The following is a 25,428-nucleotide window of genomic DNA, read 5'->3' on the forward strand; positions in this document are numbered from 1 at the left end:
GAACAGGGAATATGCATGTGTGCCATGACATAGGCCTGGTTGCAGGATTGCAAACTGCTTGGACCGTGATGGCCTCAAAAAACCTGATCTCATAATGGATGTACTCTACTGACTTTGCCAGGTTTAAGAGAGAGCTAAAGTGGGGACGGCAGCATGCTGTGTAGCAAACTATAGCAGTGTAAATTAGCATTAAACCCTGGTTCACTGCAATGAGCCCTACAAATCACATACCTACTCTAAAGGTATATTGCTGTGTGTCACACTCACAACTGCACAACAGCCTGTTGTTTAGGAAATGTGAGTATGACAGAAATGTGAATATGACAAAAATGTGCTCAATGGATGTTCCTGTGAAGACATACACAACACATATTTTGAAGTGAAAAGAGTGTGCAGATGGGTAATGTGCATATGCTGGCACTTTGTCTTGTGTGTGGCACACCCTAAAACAGGTTAACTGTGTTGTTGAACTAAACAGTGGTGTTGAATAATACATATTGTCTTGCCATGCTGCAAGTCACTTTGCTGCGCTGAATTGCATGACTGGGAATTAGCAGGAATGTGTTGTATCAAACATATAATTGTGTGTACCTGCTTTTTTCCCTGCACTTGTCTTGGTATGGGTGCCTGGTGTCAGGTCAGACACCCTTGCACCATGGTGCAAGGTTGCTTGTTTTGAATGCAGGATTGTTTTTTCTGCATGACGGGGCACCTTTGAGCAAATATAAACTCCTGATAGACATATTTCTTGAGCTATGTGTGGGGCTGAATGCAACACACATTGAAAGAGAAAGTAATGAGTATATTTAAATGTATATCCCCTTGTCCCGACTCTCCCGCGTAGCTTACTTGCACATTCCCATGACTTCTAGTTCTGGGTAAACTGGGAATTCATGTAAAATCATGGGAGTTGTCTGGAAACACCCATGCAACACCCATGGAATGCCTTCCCAGGCAAGAGTGAGGCAGCACAGTGGTTTGAGCTGCTTTGCTTCACTCCTGATTTATGCCACGACTCAGGGCCATGCAAAGTGGCCTTGTGTGTCTTCATAACTCTCTCCTAGGATTTGCGTTGCTATTGCACCACCTTGCCTTGAGAAAGATCATCACTAAGCTACTTATATATGTCCCTAAGTATCAGGGACATGAAAGACTACAAATCACCCTGTTTCATCACCTAGGCACTGCAGTCTGTTACTGTGATGTGCTACGTGGGGAAACGCTACAGAAGTGGTCCTGAGATGTATGATCCATAATAAGCCATGCTTCTACCTGCAAATTGCCCATGTAGCATCAGTCTGAACACAAGCATCTTCCCTGTTGCACAGCTCCAAACCCACGCATTGCCCATGGTGCACAGTTCTGATTCTACACACTGCCTCTGTTGCATGTAACTAACTGTTCTACAGAAGTGCTACTGTACAGTGTATCCATCACGCACTGTCCATTTGCATGGCTATGCATCATAAAAATCTACCCAATTGTCGAAACCTGCAGTACACACCCAGGAAATTATGCAATGGATGTGGCAGGCTGCATACTATGAAGTGTGCATGTTAGTTTCACTTTCTCTTACAGTCAGTTAGTTTCTGCTGGGCATTGGAGGTATTTTGGAGAATGTCTGTGGTTTTGAGCACATTTTGGTTTTGTCAGTAGCTGATCTGTCTCTGTGTTACATGAGTTTTATACCTTTTTGTCTATTAATATTGTATTGTATAAATATATTGTCTTTGTATTGTTGGGTGTCTTTTATTTTTGGGGTTTTATAAATTAGGGGTAGATATAGTTTTAAGGGCTGTTTCTTTTCGGGATTTGCATGTCAGGGAGGAATAGGCACATGTCTGGAAGGGGTATGATTAAACATTTTGCTGAGGTAGAGTTGGGTGCCCTCCTATGGCTCATTGCACATTACCACATAGGATGGTGGTCTCTGGAGGTAAGGTAAGACAAGGCTACCCACCCAAGGACAGGCAAGATGTGTGGGAGTGTATAAACTGGCATCTAAAAAAGTACTTTGAACTGGATCAGACCGTCAGCCAAATCAAACATCATAGTGGCACAGGAGGCTGCTCTGATGGACCCGCTTCGACTGGAGATCGGAGGCCCAGTAGGTATGCATGTATGTACCATTGGCATGTAGTAATGTAGATGTAGCAGTCACGGAAAACATAAACATTTGAGGAACATATTTTGAATAGTTGTAGTTTCACATAGCATCATGAAAAGTGCAACATGTGCATTGCAACAAATCAATTTCAAAGAAATTAAGCTACAGAAGCAAACTTTGTGTGCCTCAAAGTGGCTGTATTAAGCCGGGGTAAAGCAATGCAGAGGCAATAGCTGTGGTACCATTCCCTGCCACAATGGACTGATTATTGGGTAGTGGGTGGTTGTATACAATGAAAATGAAAGGAATTATGAGGATTGTCTTATTTAACATATGTGAATGACCAGGGGATGCTCCCAAAATGCCAGAGCTTCACAGTTGATGGTTAACCATGAAATACTTGTTCAATCTCTTCCCATGTATGCTAAACATCCCATGTGTGCTGCATTGTGCTGCTCACATACACAGATTAATATGCCTCAGACAAATGTGAATGTGCAGGAATGTGGGCCTTATAGGACAACACAAAACAAACTTGCTTCAAGGCCTGCATCCTTGCACCAAATTGCACAGTAGCATAAATTCCCACTGGTGAGCTCTCTGTGCACCAGTGACATTAAAACTCTGATATGTCTTTTACAATGTCTCATACAGGGTATGCCTGTCCTTTCCCATCACAGTGCTTCTTTGTTCTGCCTAGGGCCAATGGCATCAGCAATGTGTGATGGTGCAATGGGGCCTTACCTGATGCTGACCAGCAGTACTAAAAACATCACAGTGTCTAAGGCATGCTTCAGACAGGTGATTATAGATACCTCTGACCTTCAGATTCAGCAAGCTCAGCACTGCAAGCTGACTAGCTGTATCCCATATTAATGCAATGCATACATCTGTGTGTGAAGAGCATTGAATATGTCTGAAAAACTGAGATGACATAGCATTTAATATAGAATTTTACCCATGTGAAAATGCACTAATTACAATGCATTGTCCAAATATTTATCCTCTTGGTGGACAACTCCCATACAACCTGGGTGAGGTGGACAGCTTATGGGACCCTAATTCAACCATTACGTTTATTAAGTACATGGATTTAGCTTTTTGACATCTGTGTGTTTATTGTGATGTGTTTTGGGAGGTATCAATCACCTACAACCAATTTACAGTCAGTGTGACAAAACAACAGAACTTGGCCACAGATTCATTTGGATTGAACAAGGAGGCATGTTGTTCTGAATGTAAGGTCAATGTAAGCAGGCCCACAGGATTTAAGCATGTTTACATGTGTTTTGATTTTAGCATATCCAAAGCTTGATCCTTTTGGCACAGGAACCATTATCTGTCACATAATATGCAGGTGTTCACAAACAAATCAGGTTGTACCACAAACTGCACAAACATGAGAAATCATGTTTCAGCAGCAGTAGCAGCAAAGTCAATTGAACGTTGATAAGCTTGTATGGACAGGTTAATGCTGCATATGTCTAAAATTGGGTATGACATAGGTGCTGATGATTTGCAATAATAATAGTGCACAGACACTGTTACTAAGCGTGAACACAAAGCTATCAAAAAATCAGAGTAATTCAAAATGTGTGCCAATATGCCACATATATTCCTCATCATCATGCAGCATACTATGCTCATATGTGCTGGATTCATTTGACCTCTCCTGCAACATAATTCCAGTGTAACTGGCCATAGGTGTGGCTAAAAGTACCTGATGTGGAACACTAAAAATGTCTCTGTAGCTGTGTGTGAAATCAAAAGCCAAATTTAAAAATCATGTAGGACAGTGTCATCAGGGTAGCCATCACAGTATAACCATTTTGACTATGATAGATGCTATGAATGTTGTTGTGATAGGGCTACATTTTCTAAATCATTAAATTAAAAACATGAAAACATGTTTTTGTAAGGGTGTTAGTAGATTATCCTACGGACCTAAAAAAGCAGTTTCTCAAACTAATCCAAGGTATGGCTGTTGTAATCCCGCCTTAGGGTACTTGTGTCTTCCTCAGAGTAAGCCATATCATCACATTGTGAAATGGTGTGACAAAAGAACATTGACACAGATGCCCTGGAGGCTGCAAGGTTGTAGGCCTCCTGCTTTATGGAACCATGTTTTCTAAATCATTACCAGAATGACTGACTAATGCACATTGTGAGTGTGAATTACCTATGGCAGGGTTTTGGTAATATTGTTTTGCAGGTCTTAACTGTATGTCAGCCATCAGATCTCTGTGCAATTTGTATTTTTAATCATCTTGAGCTATTTCAATTGCTGTAAAACCTTTGGAGTGTCAATAGGCCTCAATGCAATGATTCAGTATGATTGACATCAAACTCATGCCCTTTATATCTCTTATTTCCCATTTCTGAGAGGGATTCACACAATAGGATATATAGTTATGTTGCTGCACTGTGTAAAAGTTCACAGGCAAGAATGCAGATACTGGTGGGCTACGTTTGATTGGCTAGCACCAACTTGCATCATGGTGCAAGAGTCTCTGTATTATAGGCCACAAAGTTATTGTACAGATGAGTACTCCAGCATGCATACACACACACCTGAGATGCACAGTCTTCTTCAACATGTGTGAGAATAAGTGCACTGAAATATGTATAAGTAAAGGTCTACATGGTTTTCGTACAGTTGTATGCCAAAAACTATATGTCAGATTTCAGTGCATTTGCCTGAGGCTAAATGGTGAAATGTATACCATTAAAGTTTTGCAGGAGATAAATAACTACCCTCTATCAATTTACTGGCTACCTGACACTGAGTCAGTAAACTCAGCAATGTGTGCTGCCTAGTGTAACTCCTGATGAGTTATGCAATATAGAGGCATGCTACCTGAACTGTCTTACCTTATCAACTATCATGTATGTAGATGAACTATTTTCATCACACTGGCATGATGCAATACCAACACCCAAAGTTTCAATTTGTGTACCATGTGTCCAATTTCAAATATACACATCACCATGAGTGTGACTCATTGGTCTGAATAATATGGTTGTAATCATATTGTGACTACATTTACATACTGTGCACCTACACCGACCACCCTTGACTCAGTTTGCCTTGCTCAAGTAGGAGATATCCTTATACTGAAGGTATAGTGTCCATATTTCTATCTCAAAATGTGGAGTTGGTCTGGACAGACACATATGATTGTTTAACAATTTCAGCTTGTTTTCACACACATCATTAGATTTACAACTGGCGCTAAAAATTGTTAACTTTACCTCCTAGATAACATGACAGCTGACCAAGCAAAAATCTTCGATTTGTGAGAGGATTGTTGTTGCCACATTGGGCATAATACCAAAGCCTTCTGAAAGATGAGCAAACTTTACCAGAGAGCCAAGGTATGCGGGTTCCTGGAGTACCACAGCCAAGCCCAAAAAGCAGCATTCGGTGTTTCCCACCCTACTATAAGTGTGCAACAGAAGCAGCAACCAGGCCAACCCCAAGGCACACCAAAGAAAACTGCTGCGGCCCAGCCACCAACTGCATGGGCCAGGAGACAAGATGACCCAGGAGATATGTCTTCAAATATTTCATCCTCAGGGAACTCCCAAAATTCATAAGAGGATGAATGAAATACAAAAGAAGCAGATAACCTGTGATAAGCATTCAAGATGCCATGGTGCAGGTTTCAGAACTTGCCTGAACTCTCCCTTCCCTTTTTCAATATGTTGTTTTTATTGTATAGTTATTAGGAATAGTGCTAGATAGGGATTAGTATAGGTATTATGTAGTTAGGTGTTAGTTTTTATTAGATATTTTATTAGGTAGTTGTTTCCTATTCAGATTTAATAGTTTCTGGTTTTTAAATAGGCAGGGGGGTTGATGTTTAGTGTTCAGCAAATTTAGAACAAAAAGGCCAAAAAATGTATATTAGTTTAGCTGCATATGTAAAGTTGGTATATGTTTAGGTGTAGTTGCTATTTGTATTGTATCAACCTATGTATATTAAGGTGGCGAGATGATGTTTAACTTAAGATAGTTTAGTCTAGTGTTAAGGTTAGTTGCAGTTGGATAGGTAGGTGTATGTAGTTGAAGATAAGATAGTGTAGGGTAGTGCTAAGGTTGGTCAGTGTAGGCTAGGGAGTTGTAGGTGGTTTAGATATATTTTATAGAATTAACTTTTTTCTACTTTAATAACTTCATCATCTCATAATAAACATTTGTGATAATTGAGTGAGTTGAGTTGAGTACATGATGTAGCTATTGACCTGCAGACTTTGAAGGTACATGTTGCTTTGTCAGAGCCTTATGGACAAGTGTTAGTCTACCTTACATATGAGTCATGAAAAGTACTTTTACCATTCCTTGGGCACCGTAAGCGGCCCTCTTTTGGTGCTTTAACACACAACACATAATAGATAGTAGGAGACTACTGAGGGGCTCTGTGTGAAAGGGATAGGGCAGGTAGAGTTAGGATAGTTTGCCACTGCAAATTACAAATCCCTGGCTGTGCTGGCACACACACCGGAGTCTGCCACTACTTCACACACTCTTCACCACTGAGTAAGCAGATCATAGTTGCAAAGATTATGAATCTAGAGACACCTCCCTGGAGAACCTCAATCAGCATTGGAATTGACTACTTGCTGAGTGTGGTACTTCATGCAGTTCACTTCATACTTTCTAAGTTTCATGCTAATATGTATCTCACATCCACTTCCCCTGGGGAGGTGTTGCATTGTTTATGCTTCCATTGCCTGCCTCTTATGCAAAAATATCTGTGTACAATGTACAATAGATGTAATGTGTGGTTGCACTCACACTCAACACACATAAGAATTCTCAGGGGCAGAGGGATCAATTTACCCTATATATCCCAGTGTAGCATTCATCACAATGTATCAGTTGACACAGGGCCCAAACAAGAAGCCCTTGCATTTCTTGCTTACTGACATTCAAGGTATCGGATTCTCCGTGTGCATCCTTGTGTGGTTTAGATATGATGCTAATTCTTGAGGAATATGGGCATAATTGTATTGCTATTATTAGTTCAACCATGCAAATGTATTTACTGTATAATTTCTTCAGTATGGGTATTGAGGTTATATTAGGTTGGTTGTGCTGTCATGTTCTCTGAGCTATATATCTGTAGATACATGGAACAGTGTTATGCCTTCACAAGCTCACTCTTCTTGAGTTGCAAAGAATAGGATTATGACAGAACACTTCTGCCATGGTACATGTAGTCCTTTCAGCAAAAATAAATGCAATACTCTTTGTGGTTTTGGACATATTGTTGTTTAAGAGTATTATTATACAAGATTTTAGGTCCCACACATTTTCTATTGGGAGTCCCACATATTTTCTCTTGAAAGCTTAGATGATGAGACAGAGTCCATTTGGAAGACAAGTCAGGTGACATATTGAGATTAGAAGTGTTTCAGTGAGCAGATACACATTATAATTAGGAAAGTTGGGGTTGTTTGAAAGTCATCAGCTGTATAAGACCAACATGTGCACAAACAAAGAGTACAGTACTGGGTTACAAAGGAGGTGAAATGATGTTGAACATAAGACCACTAGGAAACTAGCCAGGAAGCACAAGAGGCCCATACAAATGTCATCTTGCACTTCACAGATGGAACCTAGGGAACTCCATGTCTTCCTCATGTGATGGGTGCTGTGCCTCCCCTGCAGTTAGTGGTGCTTGTATGAGAGACGTCTGAGGAACACAGCGATAAAAGGCAGAAGATGTGCCTCCCTTAACCCCACCAGTGTTTGTCTGTGGCAGTAAGGCAGCTGCCAAATCCCTGACAAGGGTTTGATGGCTCACCAACAAAGCAATGATGTTGCAATTAGGGTCACCCATTCTTATGTAGGAGTCCAACTTGCACTCCATGGATTCCATGATGTTACAGATGGATTCCAGCTTTGTGGCTACATCACTGGTGTTAGAAGTAGAGGGCTGATGTTAATGTTGTTCCCTCTGCATTAGAGATGTCAGCAAGGGACTCATCCTTCGAATGGAGCAAAGTGTAGGTGACTGTAATCGCCTTAGCAATCCCCTTATGGGCTCAAACAACTATGGACTCCTTCAAGGGTGTCTGCTATGGTCTCCAAGCTTCTCACACCTCATCAACTACTTGCTGCTGGAATCCTGTCACTCATTGTTGAAATTCAATTTGGGAGTCCTCAGCTGGGATTGTACAGCTAGATGGGGCCCAGTCATGTGGAGGGCAGTTCCTTTGGAGACCCTGCAGCATTGTCTTCACTTACTAAGGCAGGAGGAGGTAACTCAATAGAGTCAATGAGTTGTTGAAAGGTGTCACCACCAATGGGACAGGATGGTGTCCTCAACAGGTTATTCATCAGGGGCCAGCTGCCCTACAGGAGGTGCTGTTTGTCCCTCCTGGAAAGAGACAGACATATATCAATAATGATCCATGATGGATGGAGACATAAGTGATTTTGCTGTCATTCTGACTGATTTATTAGAATTTAAAGTACACATGGATATGGGGAGCATATGTTATTAGAAGAAGGTGAGGCCATGTTAGACTATTGTAGCCTTTCACATGGCAACATTGTTAACACTACCTTAGTATGTACATGGGGGACTATGAGAAACACACAGCTTTGCAGCTTGCTGGCCTGTTTCCATGAAAGAATCAGTGCAGGTGAGGGGCCTAATTTATGTTTGACATTGTTTTTCTGGTTTGTGCCTACATTTGCTTCTTTACACCACTGCTGAGACCATTGCAGCATGCCACCAGAGTGCCAGCATTCCTTCTTACTATCAGTTAACACCACAGCAGTGTCTAAGTGATTTGAAAATTGTTTTGGTTTTACAGATTTTTCTACAGTCTGCCCTTTTACACAGTAAAACACTAATCTGCCTTGCTGTACTGTCTTGCAAACAACTATAGCAAAATAAGTAGCCTAGAGGTCATATTAGCCACACCTCCATGTAATTTGACACAACAAACAACCTTGCTGCACTGCAGGAATAAGCAAGGGAATGTACAATCCTATTTCATGTTTAACTAATTCCCGTACTTTCCTAGCACACACATTAATCTGCGGAGTCCAAAACAGTAGACACTGACAAACATCTCTGAAGGGGATAGCCAGCATCACAATTGGAAATATACATTGCAAGATCACTCCGTTTCCTATGCCCCAAGATAATCATCCGCAGATTCCCGCTATTGTCTTTACTCAGCCACACTCAGTTGTACTTGTACATGACTCCTCAGGGAATCATCATTCAGACCCAGGGACCAAACTTAGGCCCGTATTTATACTCCGTTTGCGCCGAATTAGCGTCGTTTTTTTCGACGCAAATTCGGCGCAAAACTAACGCCATATTTATACTTTGGCGTTAGACGCGTCTAGCGCCAAAGTATGGGCAAATAGCGTCATTTTTTTGCGTGAACGCCTTCCTTGCGTTAATGAGATGCAAGGAAGGCGTTCCCGTCTAAAAAAATGACGGCGACGCAAATGCGTCGTATTTATACTCCCAGCCAAAAATCACGCCCGGGAGGTGGCGGGTCAAAAAACCCCGCATTTGCGCCACTATTTAACGCCTGGGTCAGGGTAGGCGTTAAGGGGCCTGTGGGCTCAAAATGAGCCCACAGGTGCCCTGCCCTGCCCCCAGGGACCCCCCCTGCCACCCCTGCCCACCCCAGGAGGACACCCAAGGATGGAGGGACCCACCCCAGGGACATTCAGGTAAGTTCAGGTAAGTATAATTTTTTATATTTTTTAATTTTTTTGGGGTGGCATAGGGGGGCCTTATTTGTGCCCCCCTACATGCCACTATGCCCAATGACCATGCCCAGGGGACATAAGTCCCCTGGGCATGGCCATTGGGCAAGGGGGCATGACTCCTGTCTTTACTAAGACAGGAGTCATTTAAATGGCGTCTGGGCGTCGAAAATAATGGCGCAAATCGGGTTGAGGCGATTTTTTTGCCTCAACCTGACTTGCCCCATTTTAAGACGCCCTAACGCCATTTTCCCCCTACGCCGGCGCTGCCTGGTCTACGTGGTTTTTTTCCACGCACACCAGGCAGCGCCGGTCTGCTAGCGCCGGCTAACGCCATTCCATAAATACGGCGCCCGCATGGTGCTTCAGAATGGCGTTAGACGGCGCTAAATTTTTTGACGCTAAACTGCGTTAGCGCAGTTTAGCGTCAAAAAGTATAAATATGGGCCTTAATCTCACATACTGATGAAACCCAGATAATATATTGACTGTCAGAAGGCCAAACACCACCATCATTTGTTATATTATGCTATTGTCCAGCATGCCTACCTGCATGTGAGACTAATGAGTCATACTGAATCTCACCAAATGTTAGTGAGGAAATTCTGTGATGTGTACATACCCTGGTTGCCCACTCAACTAGGCCCAAAACCCTCAGCCTCCAACCATCCCAGTAAGCTGACCATCGTCCTGGACACCTAGCTATTCCTAACCCTTCACAATTCCCTGTTTCCCTTTAACTGCTTTCACATATGTTGCATAGTCAGACTTCTCTTCTTCTATCTCCCTCCTGCCATCTTTGACACCATCACCCAGGCCCTAATCATATGTGGATTGGAGTACACCAATGCCCTCTATCCCAGTGTCTATGTACAGTTGCTATACAACAGTGAAACTACTATACACAGGAGTGTCTGACTATTACTCATCCTACCTTGTGGCTCACACATCACCTCTCACCTCCTTGAGATACAATGTCTCTCCATTCAGAGACACTGCCAGCCCAATCTGCTCTGCCACACTTACAAGTCACTACACTATTCGGGCCCCACCTAGCTCATACCACCATCTATGCTTCCAGTAAATGGTCACAGAACTCTGCTGTGCACCACGTTCATGAACCCCACACCCTAATATCCATATGATCAAAATAGAAGATATGGTGGTCTCTTACATGACAGCCAACACCTGTAAAAACCTCACCCAGAACATCAGGACAGCTGTGTGCAAAATGCTTTAGTGCTATTGAATGTGTACACCTGACTCCGCAGGTAATCCTGCCTGAAGATCTGGCACAAACAAAGCACCTGGATAGCTTATTGGATGAGAACTTAGCACTCTGGCAAAGCACATCACTTTATGTTACATTACATTCCACCTTTGGCTGTGTAGCCCCAAGACAGCACACTTGCTTCATGGTGCAAGAGAGTCGCATTGACACTGACATATCTGCACAGTTTCCAAAATCCATGCATGATGGGCTGCTTCAGTCATGTTTTTTTGCTTTGTATTGTGAAACTTAGAGTCCAAGTCTGTCTTGTTGTAGATTATGCTACAAGCCCCTGGATTTATTAGACAACCTGGACTGGTCGAACACATCAGGCACAGATTAGTGTGGTTGGGATGAGTGACACCACTCGCTCCTCCCAATGGGTCCCACCCCTTCTAGAATTCAGGTCCTCCTATGGTTCTCATGGCTGTGCTAAGGTTCTTGGCCAGTTTCTCCTGGGTCCTAAGCTTATAGTCATGCCACCTCTTCTTCAACTCCAGCACTGTCCTTTTTGTTTGCCCTAAACTGTTGACTTTATCCAGTATCCATAATAGATTACCAAATGGCTACTTTCCGGAGATGAAAAAGAGAAGGTGTTTATTTTTTGTCGCCTGAGATATAATTATTTGGTTCTCGTCCTCACTGACATTGGTATTTCTCTTCTTCCTCCCCCTGCCTCCTGTCGGGTCATTGTAGCTGGGGTTGGGGTTTTTGCCCTCCTGACTGGTAGATGGTGCGTCCTGCCTGCTGTTCTGTCTGCTGTTCTGTTTTAGGAATTTCATTGTTTTTAGGCTTCCCACCATACAATGACTCCTAAATGATCCAGTGCTAATTTGTGACACTTACAAGTACTTTACAATACACACAAATCAGCATTGTATCACATAGTGGCCAGCTGCCATACGACCCGTTGCATAATTTGTTTGAAAGATGCAGCAAAATATTTAATGCAACTTTGGAGCTTGCGACATTGTGCGCCATTCCGTAAATTCAGCGCATACTTGTCACAAGTAAACGGTGCTACACAGCACTTTTTTTGACACAGTGCTGCTGCAAGGTAGCATTGCATCAGCTCTCATAAATATGCCCCTGTATTTACTATTTCCACTCCAATCAACACAACAATAGGGAAAGTCTTGGACTTCAGAGGGGTTAGATTTACTAATCTCTAGTCCAGGCTAAGCAACAGTAGGGAATGTTTTTGACTTCAGAAGGATTGCACATAAGAAAACAAGTCCTATTAATGGAAGATTCATATCGTTAACAATTTAGTTGAAGTATCACAGAAAATTCCATTCTCTTCTATGGCCAGCTGGTGTGATAGTGAAAAACCAAAACGTCATGAAATGTGAAAAATTTTCATAGATCATGACTTTCAAACATTCAATGGGAGATTTTCTTTAGGTCAACTTGCAGAACTCACTTTTTTTCATCAAATTCAAAAGGCATCATTATCTATAATTTATTACATGGCACCTCCTTACCCTTGTGTAAAGCAAATCAAATCTTAAAAAGAAAGGAAAATGTCCACAATCCTCAACAAGTGACCTTATCGCTTAGTCAGACTACATGGCAGTCCGATGTATCACATGTGGGTGAAAATATATATTCAATAAATAATAGGAAAATCAGATGGAATACTAATCATAAACATAATTTATTGCTTCTAGGTAAACAGGTTTTAATACCTTAATATCTGGCATCTCAGAAACATTTATTACTGGCCCCCAGCTGGAACAGGGACTGCGAAAAAATGTGTGGGAAATATTTTATTTTCTCTCTTCAAAATCACCAAATAGATTTGTTTTATATTCTAGCCCTATCCCCCAGGGATCCTTCTATGTTTATAGCCAAATGAGAACATTAGCAACAACTTCCACACCTATTAAAGACACAAAGTTTCCCTTGGAGAGAAATAAAGATAAAGGAAGAAAGAAAATGTTACAGAAATAAAATTCATGTAATTTGTAGAAGAACCCTGGATGCCACGTGATCCAAAATATTTTACTCATCAAAACAGGCAATTTTAAATGAGTTGGACATTAATAGGGAGTGGCACAGGATCATACAGGGTTGTCAACGATCATTGTATTTTATTGAAGGCATGGAAAGCATAGATTGACAGTGTTTACGCTGGCAGTCGTACTGGGATATTACATTACAACAGTTCTGATATTCAGAGCTACAATTCACTAGGGAAGAAACAAGGGCCGTAATTAAAAGGTTTTGCTCCTCTGGAGCCTCAGGCCAAAATGGCAAACCAATAGATGCGATTCAAGCTGACGTTACTCTATAGAGTGAGATGCAGGATGACCTCTCCACTCAGGTTTCTGAATCTGGCATCATTCATTCTTCTTGGAAAGGAGTGGTTATTCCTCTCCTACACAAGAAAGGCTCAAAGAAAGATCTGAAAAAATACTGGCTCGTTGCTCTTCTTGATGGTGAGGGTAAAGTTTTCACAAAATTCATAGCAGAAGAATTGCACACGTAAGTGACAAATCTAAATGTAATACATTCTAATTAATTTTACTTTACATCAGGATACTCAAGAGTAGATACTATTATTGCTCTTAAATTGTTAATAAATAACACTCAAAGAAAGAATAGCTTCTTGCATGTTTGGTATCTAGATTATTCTTGTGCCTTTGATAAAGTAAATGGAAGCAAACTATGGAAGAAGTTACAAAAAGTGGGGTATTAACTGGACTTTATTACATTTTTTGATAACACTTCATGATAACATCTAGCTACGATCGAGTAAACAAACAGATCTCCAACAGCAGAAATTGCAACTGCTAATGGGCTTAAACATGGTTGCACACTAGCTCCACTGTTGTGTTCATTATACATAGCTGATCTGTTTTCATTTCTAGACTATAGAAAGGGACTGTCCTCTAGGTTAGGGGGAAGAGCCATCAGCTACCTGGCCTGTGCAGATGGTATATCCATATTCTCTTTGATAGCAGGAGGCTTACAAACATAGTTGGCTAGATTATACAATTTAATTCAGAAAATGATCTAAAAGTCAATTTAGGAAGAAAAAAAAACTAATGGTATTTGCCAAATCCAGGTACCAACTCAATGTCAAAATTGTTGGCCACAGTCTTGGGGAAATCACTATGTATAATTATATGGGAGTAATGGTGGCCAATATGTTAAATTTTATGACTTGTATCATCAGTCTGAAATCCAAGGCCAATTTAACCAAGCAGGTAATAAAACAATTATCAATGCATGTGGGATGGTACGCAATCAGTCAACAAAGAAAGATAATAGATGTGAAAGTAGCACCTTCCTTACTGTATAGATTTATAGTTTTTCCTGACAAGATTAATAACATTTTAAACAGTACATATATAAAAGATATTAAGGTACTGATTACGAGTTTGGCGGTCAGACCGGCAAACTGCCAAGCAACGGTCTCAAAAAACCCTCTGCAGTGCAGTCCCACACCCACCATATTATGATGTTCCAGTAGGTGTATATCTTAAACATGTTCCAAGGCCATTGCAGAAGAATGGACCATACATATCCATTCTAGTCAATGGCAGAAAACGTGACAGGTACATACATGGTTTTACCTGTCTCTTTTGGGGGATGGAGTTCCTAATGTGATGGGGTGCCCTGGACAATGTGAAAAGAAGGAATTGGGGATGCAAATACCCTGTTTCCCTATATTCCACCAGCGCAAGGCTGGGGGTGCCCACGGCCACAGTCGGGTCGATGGGAAGACACTTAGTAATCTGGACAGCGCTCCCCTTACCTGCACCACCCTATGGTAGCTGAAATTCCCCGTCCACCAATATGGTGGTCTGCAAAAGGTTGGCTGTGCTGGCAGGACCTTTGACAGTCTTGTGGTTATGCAAGCGTCTGCATCGTAATACAGCGGTTGGACTGCCAACGCTGCTGTCGGACCACTGCCATGGCAGTTGCCAGACTGCCAAACTCACATTCAGGCCCTAAGTTTCTGTTAAAATGTAAGCCCCTCGATTCCACATTGGAAAATAAGACTAGCATAATCATTGGTTTTGCTAATTCCTCATCATCTTTCCATCATGATACAATATCTGTGTGAATGTAAGAGAGTGAACAAAGACTTCCTGAAATCCTTGATACTCAAACAAGTGGCAACAACTGGTCATTCCTCCTAGTATCTTAATCTTGTTAAGATCAACAGGGTAATTAACAAACATACATTTCCTTTACTAATACATCTCCAAAGTTTGCCTCACTTTGAATAGATTAGAAAATGAAAAAGGGTCCCATGAAGAAAAATGTGAGAGCCACTGATTTGTCAACAGCAACAGGATATAAACATGCACATTATACACATGAATCATCTTTCAGTATACAACAAATAATTCTTACTTATAATTTCCCACTGGAACATGTTTTAAAGGAAGAACTACTGGACATCAGAGAACATTTCTGGATGTACCGTTTAAAATCGCTGCATCCAGATGGACTGAACATCACTGACAATACCACTTAATTTCTGCATATTTGAAGAGTTCTCAGGACGACATTGATTCCACATTCCAATTGGAATCTTCGCTCATGATGCTTTTTGAAAATCCAGCAGTGCCAGCTGTGCAGGCACTGAGCAAACCATCTTGTACTACCTGAGGAAGGCGGAAGCTTAAACCTTGTAGTAGAAATATATTTTTGTTGTTTAGTGAGATCATCTGTTTGAGTCACTTCTTTCTTGGATATTACATTTTCTTGTGACTCATTGTATCCTTTGGGATCCATATTTTTGCCCTGGCTGGCTGTTGTTTTCTTGTGATCCTGCATCTTCCAATATATATATATATATATATATACATATAGATATATATATATATATTTCCAAGGACTCCTGCCCCAGTGCACGACCTTCACCTCTGGGCAAATCTAGAGAAAAGGCACAATCCGGTACACAAAGACTTGCTATTAAAAGTTGTTTTGTTTTTATTTCATCATTATAAAGTTTAAAGTGTGAGGTCCCACATAAAAAAAACTGGCCTACGCGTTTCGGCAAAAGCCTTGGACTGGGCCAGTGTGTATATGTATATATGTATATATATATATATATATATATACATAAACAAAAAATCTTTATAATATATACAAATTAAAAAAGAAAGAAAGTACAAAAAAATACATATAATAATGTCAACTTCCCTAACTACCAAAATATGAAACCATTACTTATATATTCAATGTCTATTAATAAATAAAAGACAAATACAATTTAAAAACAAAAATCATTTATTCATAAAGTTTCACAAACACCATTAAATAATATTTATTTCCAAACCATTACTATGAGCAGTTATACATAATTCATTGCTAACTAATAAATAACAAGTAAACATAATTTTATATAAAATGTATTACATACATTTATTTTCTACCCAACAAAAATAACACTGAATTTAAAAATTGAATGTGTTATAAACATATAAAAATTAAAATACATATACATTGAAATAAAGAAAACAGTACAACAATTACCCAAAAATAAATAAATAAAATATTTTACATAATAAATAGCTAAATATTATTGTATTGCAAAAAAAGTTAAACATGAAATTAAAATACATTTAACTTTAATTGTCCACCCTGTTCCTCTACAAACACAGCAACTCACAGCTAAAATAAAACTTACATATGTCACAATTAAGCCATCCACATAATTAACAATCAATTAAATACAATAATTTATAAACAATTATACACAATCCATTACCGATAATAAAAAGTATTGAATAGTTATTTTCTACCCAACCTACTCACCTTCAAAATTAACACTGCATTAAAAATGCATGCTTTGTAAACATTTAAAACTAAAATACAGGTTATAGAAATAGAACAGTACAACAGTTACACATTAATTAATAAATATATTAAGTATGAAGAAAAATACTAAACATTAAATTAAAGTGCATTTCATTATATTTAACTTCCCACCCTATTCCTCTATGAACAGAGCAATCCACAACTAAAATATAACTTACATAATCATCAATTAAATAAAATATTCAACAATTAAAAACTAATTCACATTTATTTAAATTATGTATAACTTAATTAACTTGCTACTAAAATCTAACTGACTATTATTCATGGAAAACAAATTAAAAAAATTACACTGGGAGACATGTTTACTAATTGTTCATTTTTAGAAATGGGGTCTCTAATTGGCAGAGGTATACACCTTTGTTCAAGTAAGGACCACAATCCTAGTTAAGGTAAGTCACAACACAATCCAAATTATCCTATGCTGACCCTCCGGTAGCTTGACACTTAGCAGTAACGCTTAACTTAGAAGGCAATGTGTGAAGTATTCAGTAACACAGTGAGAACACCACAAAAATACACCACAGAGGTTTAGAAAATAGATAATATTTATCTGAATAAAATGAAGTCAAAACAATAAAGATCCAATAAGCACAAGGTAAAATATCCCTTTTAAATGGTTTAAAAGAGCCTCAACCCTTAGACAGCTGTCTGTTTGTTACATACAGTACCTGGGATGCATCAAAAATAATGATGCATAGAGACAGCGAGTGCACAGAGGAGGAGATACGTGGAAAAATATGGTGTTGCACCGGATTTTCTGATGCAGCACTAACAAAGCTTTGTTTATTTCCATGCTGCAAGGGGTTTTCTTTGTTTTTCGGTGCACAGTCTTAGTTCCTCACTGTGATGCAGGAATATTTTGACACCCAGTGATGATGAGTTGAAAATCCTTGACGTGCTGGAAAAAGGCACACGCGCTGTGTTGATCTGGAAGGCAGTGCTTCAAATTTTCCATCACAAGTCAGGGCTGCATTGTTCTGGTCGGCTGTATGCCGATTTCTACGCTGCATTGTAATGCAGCAATGCAGGCTTTGCATTGACGGCAGGCGTTGCGCCAATTTTTGATGCATAATGAATTCCTTGAAGAGGTGAAGTCTTTGTTGGCCCTGAGACTTCAGAAAGCTCAATCCAAGCCCTTGGAGAGCACTTTTGAGGAAGGCAGAGTCCTCCAGCAAAGTCAGTGGCCAGCAGGGCAGAAGGGCAACAGCAGGGTAGCAGCAGGGCAGCAGTCCTTTCAAGCAAAGCAGTCCAGATGAGTCATTTGCGAAGCCTGGCAGCTCCTCTGACAGGGTGTAGGTGTCAGTCCAGAAGCGTCTAAGTTAGTGGGGTCAGAGACCTAGTTTATATACCCAAAAATCCATTTGAAATGGGGGAGACTTTAAAGAGTGGTTTTGAAGTGCACAAGTTCCCCTTTCAGCCCAGTCCTGTCTGCCAGGGTCCCAGTGGGGGGTTTATCAGTCCATTGTGTGAGGGCAGACCACTAGCCTTTGAAATGTAAGTGTCAGGTCCTCTATCCTTCCAGCCCAGGAAGAGGCATTTAATATGCAGATGAATGCAGATGTGACTGAGTGTCCTCTGTTTGTGGTTGTCTGGGTGAAATGAACAAGGGTCCTGTCAACCATCACAGACCAGACGTTGATTGGAGACAGGATGTAAAGCACAGATGGGTTTAAGTGCAGAGAAATGCTCACTTTCTAAAAGTGGCATTTCTAAAATAGTAATATTAAATCCAACCTCACCACTAAGCAGGATTTTCTATTACAATTCTGGCCATACTAAATATGACCTGGATACCACTTTCAGAACAGAATCTACCACTCAAAAAGTATATGAGGGCAGTCCTAATGCTACTCTATGAAAGAAGCAGAGCTCACAGTAGTGGAAAACAAATTTAGGAGTTTTACACTACCAGGACATATAAAACACATATGTACATTTCTTGCCTTTTACCTACAGCACACCCTGCCCTATGGGTTACCTATGGCCTACCTTAGGGGTGACCTATTTGTTGAAAAAGGGGAATTTAAGGCTTGGCAAGTACTTTTAAAAGTGGCAGTGAAACTACGTGCACAGGCCTTGCAAAGGCAGGCCTGAGACATGATTAAGGGGCTACTTATGTGGGTGGCACACTCAGTGCTACAGACGCACTAGTAGCATTCAATTTACAGGCCCTAGGCACATGTAGTGCACTTTACTAGGGACTTAAAGGTAAATCACTTATGCCAATTGGGGATGAGGCAATGTTACCATGTTTAAGTTAGAGAGCATATACACGTTAGCACTGGTTTGCAGTGATAAAGTGAGCAGAGTTCTAAAACCAGCAAAAATAGTGTCAGAAAAGTGGAGGGAGGCAGGCTAAAAAGGTGAGGGATGACCACCCTAAGGCTGTCAGGTCTAATATTCATGCAATGCAGGTCAGCAAGCAAAGTTGCTGTTGTTCTTTGTTGCATGAAAGGTAAGAGAACAGATATTACAAAGATATGGAGCATTTATGCTCTCTTCTTGCATGGGTGCACTATGTGCTTCTTAGCGCCTATGCAGACATCTTTGCACCTTCTTGTACAAAAAAAAGTCTTAGAGTCATTTTCCTTTTTCTATGTGAGATGTGGAATGCAACACACATAGACAGGAAGTAATGAGTAAATATATTTCTCCTTGTTACAGTTCACTGGGGAAGGCATAGAATTTTAATGCATTCCAAGGTTTACTAGCTTTAGTAAATTTGGGTATACATCAAAATCCTTGAGTGGAAGCATGGAAATGCCCATGCTCCACCCATGGAATGCCTGTTAGCTTGAAATGTAACATAATTGTAATGCCACACAGTGGCACCCCTCCCATGGTTTTGCAAATGTAATTGAAGCATTTGCATTACCATTGTGTCAACTTGTGCGACACAAAGACAATGCAAAAGGCTTAATAAATCTTCGTCTGGGTTTCTTTTAAATAAAGCTTGCAAGTTCGAAAAAAAAGGTCCACCTGTTTCTTCTAAAACGTGGCAGAACACCAGGAATAATTTGACAGATTTCAGACACTAGAAAGTACACTACATTGTGGGGAGCTAATATTTGTTCTCAAGGCAGGATACTGAGCTTGGTATACAGATAATGCAGCTTCTACTTCATCCGTGTACTTGGGAAACCTGCAGCACAGCCATAATTCATTGGTTGCCAGAATACATCCAAATGAAAACTGTCAACTCACAGTAATCCAGGGCACATCGCATTTGCTTTCAAAACCAACAAATACTGCTCTCTTGCTTCCTCCCATTTGACCATTATCAACATTTAGCATTCATGCATATGAATACTTATGCATCATTATCTTCTCAGTTGAATGAGAGTGCATGCTAATTGACGTGGGTTTAGATGAAAATGTTTAGGTGAGCTGCTTGTGTCTTCACGTGTCCTCTTAGCTTGCTGTTGCACATCTGTTTTTGGGATATGTGTTACTTTTAAACAAATATGTTCCTTTTTTTCTGCTTACTATTCATATGTGGTATGTTTTAAGACATCTCTCCTGATAAGTATGGATGCATATATGTGTATTGGGGGTATATGTGTATGGATTTGTGAGTACAGTCACAATTAGTCACACACATAAAAGGAGCTCACACTTACACCTGAATAGGCAGTGTCCTGTCCCAACACAAAGGACTGCATAACCCCTTGTCTGGAAACAGGGCAGGAAGTGAGGGCCTCTGTGTACCTTTCGTTGAAGTCTCCCCCATTTAAAAGGCATAGCTGGGTATAAGTACTGGACAGATCAAAGAATGGAGGGATAGGGAGCAATAATGGTTCAGTGTATGACCTCCCTTAGTTAATACTATACATCAAAAAACAAGATACACTGTTCCAAAAGAAAGAGACAGGAGGATGGAGAAGTCCTAATTCTAGGAGCAAATGGGTGCCATGCTTCATCATCCGAACTGCTCCTCGTCAGACCGGCGCTGCAATGTCTGACGGGCACCCCCGTAGGGGGGCTCTGTGCCAAAGATCTTTTCTCGATGACGCCAAGACCCCAAGAGTGAGCTTGGAAGGAAAAAAGAGAAAGGAGAGATACACTAAAGGTTAAGATTGGCTCAGGACCCAAACCTAGGGGAAACAATTTTACTAAACCATGGAGGGTGAAGGCCAAGATTAAAAACAATGAGGAAAGTGAAATGAGGATAATGATCAAAACACTCTCAGCCATACTTATTGGGAGAAGGGAGGTGAGGAACTGCCAGACCATCCCTGGAAAAGGGTCAACATGTTTCGCGTCTGTTATGGTCCAATCGGGTCCCGCGACTTTTGGCTTTGTCCCGCTCCAGCACAATTAGGTATTCCCAGGTGGTTCTTCATGTTTCTAAGCACCATTTCAGAGTTTATTTTTTTTAATTCATATCTCAACTTCTACTTATTGGATGTTTTGTCATTTTGGTCTTGTTTTATTTATTAAATGAAGCTCTGTTTTTCTAACCAGCTGTGGTATCTTTTTGTGTGGTGATTTCACTGTTTTACTGTTTGAAATGTTGCACACTTCCTCAACACATTGCCTCTTAAATTAAGTCTGACTGCTTTGTGCCAAGCTACCAGAGAGTGAGCACTGGTTAATGTAGGTTGTGTTTTTGAGATACCCTGACAAGGACTGTGGTTCCTGCTTGGACCAGGTGCATACCTCTGCCAACCAGAAACCCAATTTCTAACATAAGGCCTGACTGCTTTTGTGCCAAGCTAGCTGATGATTGAGCACAGATTAATTTAATGACCTGTGTGGTTCACCCTAACAGGGACTGTGGCTGTTGCTTGAGTAGCTTTAATGCCTCCACTCAAGCAACAACCTAATTTGTCACAGACTGGTGCTCTGCTCTGTGCTTATATTTTGTAAGGCTTGGTTCTCTGCTGTGTCTAAAGGAGCATGTGGTCTTACAGTTGCTCAGGATAGGCAGATTCTCGAGCGGACCTTATGTGGAGCACTGGAAGGGGGGGCCGGTAGTGGACTCTGAGTTCTGTGGCGAGGACACAGGCAGTAGTATTTCCATTGTCAGCCTGTCAGGTCACAGGGACTGCCTGACAGCATATTGAGGGCTGCAGTAGACTGGCTTAGCTCTGAGCGGACCACAGAAAAGTATACACCCTCCAGCACCCGGAGGCAAGGCAAGATATTTTATGAGTAAAGAAAATCACCATAGCTTTGGAGAAGGTGGGGGTTTAAAATGTTATCATAGGCAGCCCCTGCTCTTGGAAAGGCAGGGGTGCGAAAGACCCCTTTATTTACACCCGTGGATGCCATTAAAAAACACTTTTAATGTTTGTAAACACTAGGAGTGATTTTTCAGTGAAAAGAATACCTCATTTTTCTCCTTTGGTAAAATGAGATGTCTGGGGCAGCTAATACACTTCTTTGCGCTTGGTCTAGACATGGGTATGTAAAACTATATTTATCTTCCCTATCCTTAAACAAGGAGGGGATTGGGCTGAGGCCACTCATTTGTCCTTCTTCAGATGGACAAGGCAGGGAAAAAAGAAACACTTTGCTCCTACTTGGGCAAGGTGAGCACCTTTGCAGCTGTTGTGTATGGCATAGGAATACATACACCCACGTACTATTAGTCAATGCAGTGGAAATGCATACTCCTTCTCTCTCTTCAACACGAAATAGATGAGAGGTGTGCTACATTATCCCCTGACCTTGGGAAAGGGGGTCAGTGGGAGAAGAATAAATATGCTGCCATCCCATGCTTAGGCAGAGCGGTGAGGACAAAATCCAAATCTGTATCTTAGAGCAAGGCTGAGAGGTAAATTCTAAAAATGCCCTTGTATAGCAAACTGGTGGATCCATCATATTTTACCTTTCCGGACGGCGGGGATAGACAATGGTCTCAATCACACTATTGTCTGAGGCAAAGTGGGAATCATTCAACTCCCCACCTCTTATGTGTTGAACCTCTCGGAAAGATTGCAAACATTGTGAGAGATTTAAGAAACATTTATTAATACAAACCCCAGCATACACCAAGATGTACACACTCAGATGCCTAAATATCTAACTTCACATAGGGCCTGATTTAGAGTTGGTCAGACTGGTTACTCTGTCACAAACATTGTGAATAGCCTGTCCACCGTATTGTGATATCTATAGGATCTAATGGGATCGTAATACAGGAGATAGTATGCTTGTCTCATTTGTTATGAAGTAACTTGATCTGCCAAACTCTTAATCAGGCCCGTAGTCTTATCGCACTTTTCAGACTCCCACAAACCTAGCATCAAATGTCTACACACCTAACATGAGATGCAGAGAAACCCACCATCCCATGACCAAACACCTATAAGGTTCCTTGGAATACCTACAGAATATAAATGCCAATGTATGTGAGACATTAAAAATTACTCCTTTCCCTAGCTGTTACAAGGGGCCACCTCGTAGCAGGAGACAGTCTTGTGGCATGCCCTGCTGATTCTCTCCTACTAAGCAATATACCCCTCAATTCTTCCTCCTCAAATTCCCATCCCTTAAATTCTCATGATGAGGTCTAGAATGTATTTCCTTGTTACAGTGTGTTCCATCTGTCCAACCTGGAAATCATGACCTGTGCCATTGGAACCCAGCTATACCTAACTAGTAAGAAACGGGTCCTAGGTTGCTTGTGCTCCAGTACAGGGAGGAACTGGCCTGGCATGACTGCTCCCATGAGCAGCAGGTCCAAGACTGATTTACATATGGCTGGAATCAAACTGAGGTGTCAATGTGGGTAAAAAACAATGGACTGGGATGCGGCCTGATCGGTTGCCAGTGGCTGAGATTAATTCAAGCATTCCATCCATCACTTTGTTTTTGCTTCTGTCTACATCTGGGGCACTCTGGAGAAGAGGTTGGAGAAATGTGATGTATTTTGGCTGGGGTCAGAGGAGCATGGTACAAGATATTAAATTGGATATACTGGAAGCAAGCATTTTGGGAGCTCTTACCAAGTACTGGAGCATCCACTGTCACTTATTAAGAGCCAAAGAATGGTGTAAGTCCTGCTCCCACTGACAAGTCAGACCTCCCAATAAGCCCACTCATGGATCAGGAATTGCTCTTACAGGCAGGGTGATCAAATGCTGACCCACCCCTGGCATAACCAGAACCTAAGTCAAGGAGTGTATGCTCTGTTCAGTGGTCCCTGGACCCCAGAGACATTCCAACACAGCAATTAGCCACCCATACAGTAAAAACTAACCTGCTGGGAGGGTGGTCAGCTCTCAAAGTATATAGAATGGTACTAGAGCATGATCCTGGAACAGGTCACTCAAAATGCCCACCACCAAGGATTGCCAAACAATTATGCCCTTCCTGCCAGCTGCTGTGTGAAAGTCAGGGAGAGTGCTCAGCGGGATCTTCGGTGCATACAGCAGCATGCCTCATGTATACCTCAATTCCCTACTGTAACAACCATGGGTGGAGGTTGCTGAAATGAGCGTGCAGTGATGATTGCGTGAGAAACAATTGTTGCACCTTGTAAGTGTCTCCCCGCCCATCATGGGTTAGCTCTCCGCCACATTAAATCCTGCTATGAATTGGCCACTGTTAATGTTCTGCTGGATAATACTTCCCCCCCGGCTTGCCCCTCTGTGCATGAGGTCTAGCCTGACATGCTTAATAATTGAGACAACAGAGGGAATCAAGCAGGCGGGTGTGACGTGGATATAAAGTGCTGCTCCAGTCAGAACCAATTCATCACCATCGCTGGGCAGATCGAACCAGTGCATCGCCCTGCTTGCTTGGATCAGAACTGGCCCATCAGCGCCATTGCGTGGATCAGGGCCGATGCATCATCTCCCCAGAACATATTGAACTCAGACTCACAAGCAGCGCACTCCAACACGGACAAAACTTGCTCCACCTGGTCCAATTTGCGAGCGTATAAACGCTGTCATTGGTCATTGGGCCTGTGACAGGAGTATTCAATGCCCTCAAATTATCAGTATCATGGCACCCCACTCGAGTCAAGTTGAGACAGTATTGTCACTGTCTGGAAAGCACTGAGTGAGGGAATCACTTGAAAGATCTGATCCTCCAAGGGAAGAGTTGTAGCTTCCAGGAAGGCACCAAGGGTCTAGTACCACCCCACCTAAGGCGTAGCATTTGGGAGTTGTGATCTGACAATGTCCTACCAGGTATTTCGCCCCTGTGACAAGCGGTTGGGTGGGTGGAGGGCAGAGGAGCCTATCTAATCTGACAAATAAATCATGGGACGGTGAGTAAAATGAGCATTCCCTAGTGTCGGGGTATAGGGTTTACCAACTTCAAAGAGAGATTTTTGTGAGGCCTATTGAGAAAAGGAGACAGGAGCTCAGGCTGTGTGGCAGTGAGTTTGGTAGAGATGAGTAGGATCGATCCAGGGCATGCTCAAGGGCACAAATGAGGTCCCCACCAATCAGCCAAGGTATATGATCCCAATGTGCTAATTTGGCAGAAAGGGCAGCCAGGAAGATA

The sequence above is a fragment of the Pleurodeles waltl genome, chromosome 2_2 (assembly GCF_031143425.1).
Source record: "Pleurodeles waltl isolate 20211129_DDA chromosome 2_2, aPleWal1.hap1.20221129, whole genome shotgun sequence".
Lineage (NCBI taxonomy): Eukaryota > Metazoa > Chordata > Amphibia > Caudata > Salamandridae > Pleurodeles > Pleurodeles waltl.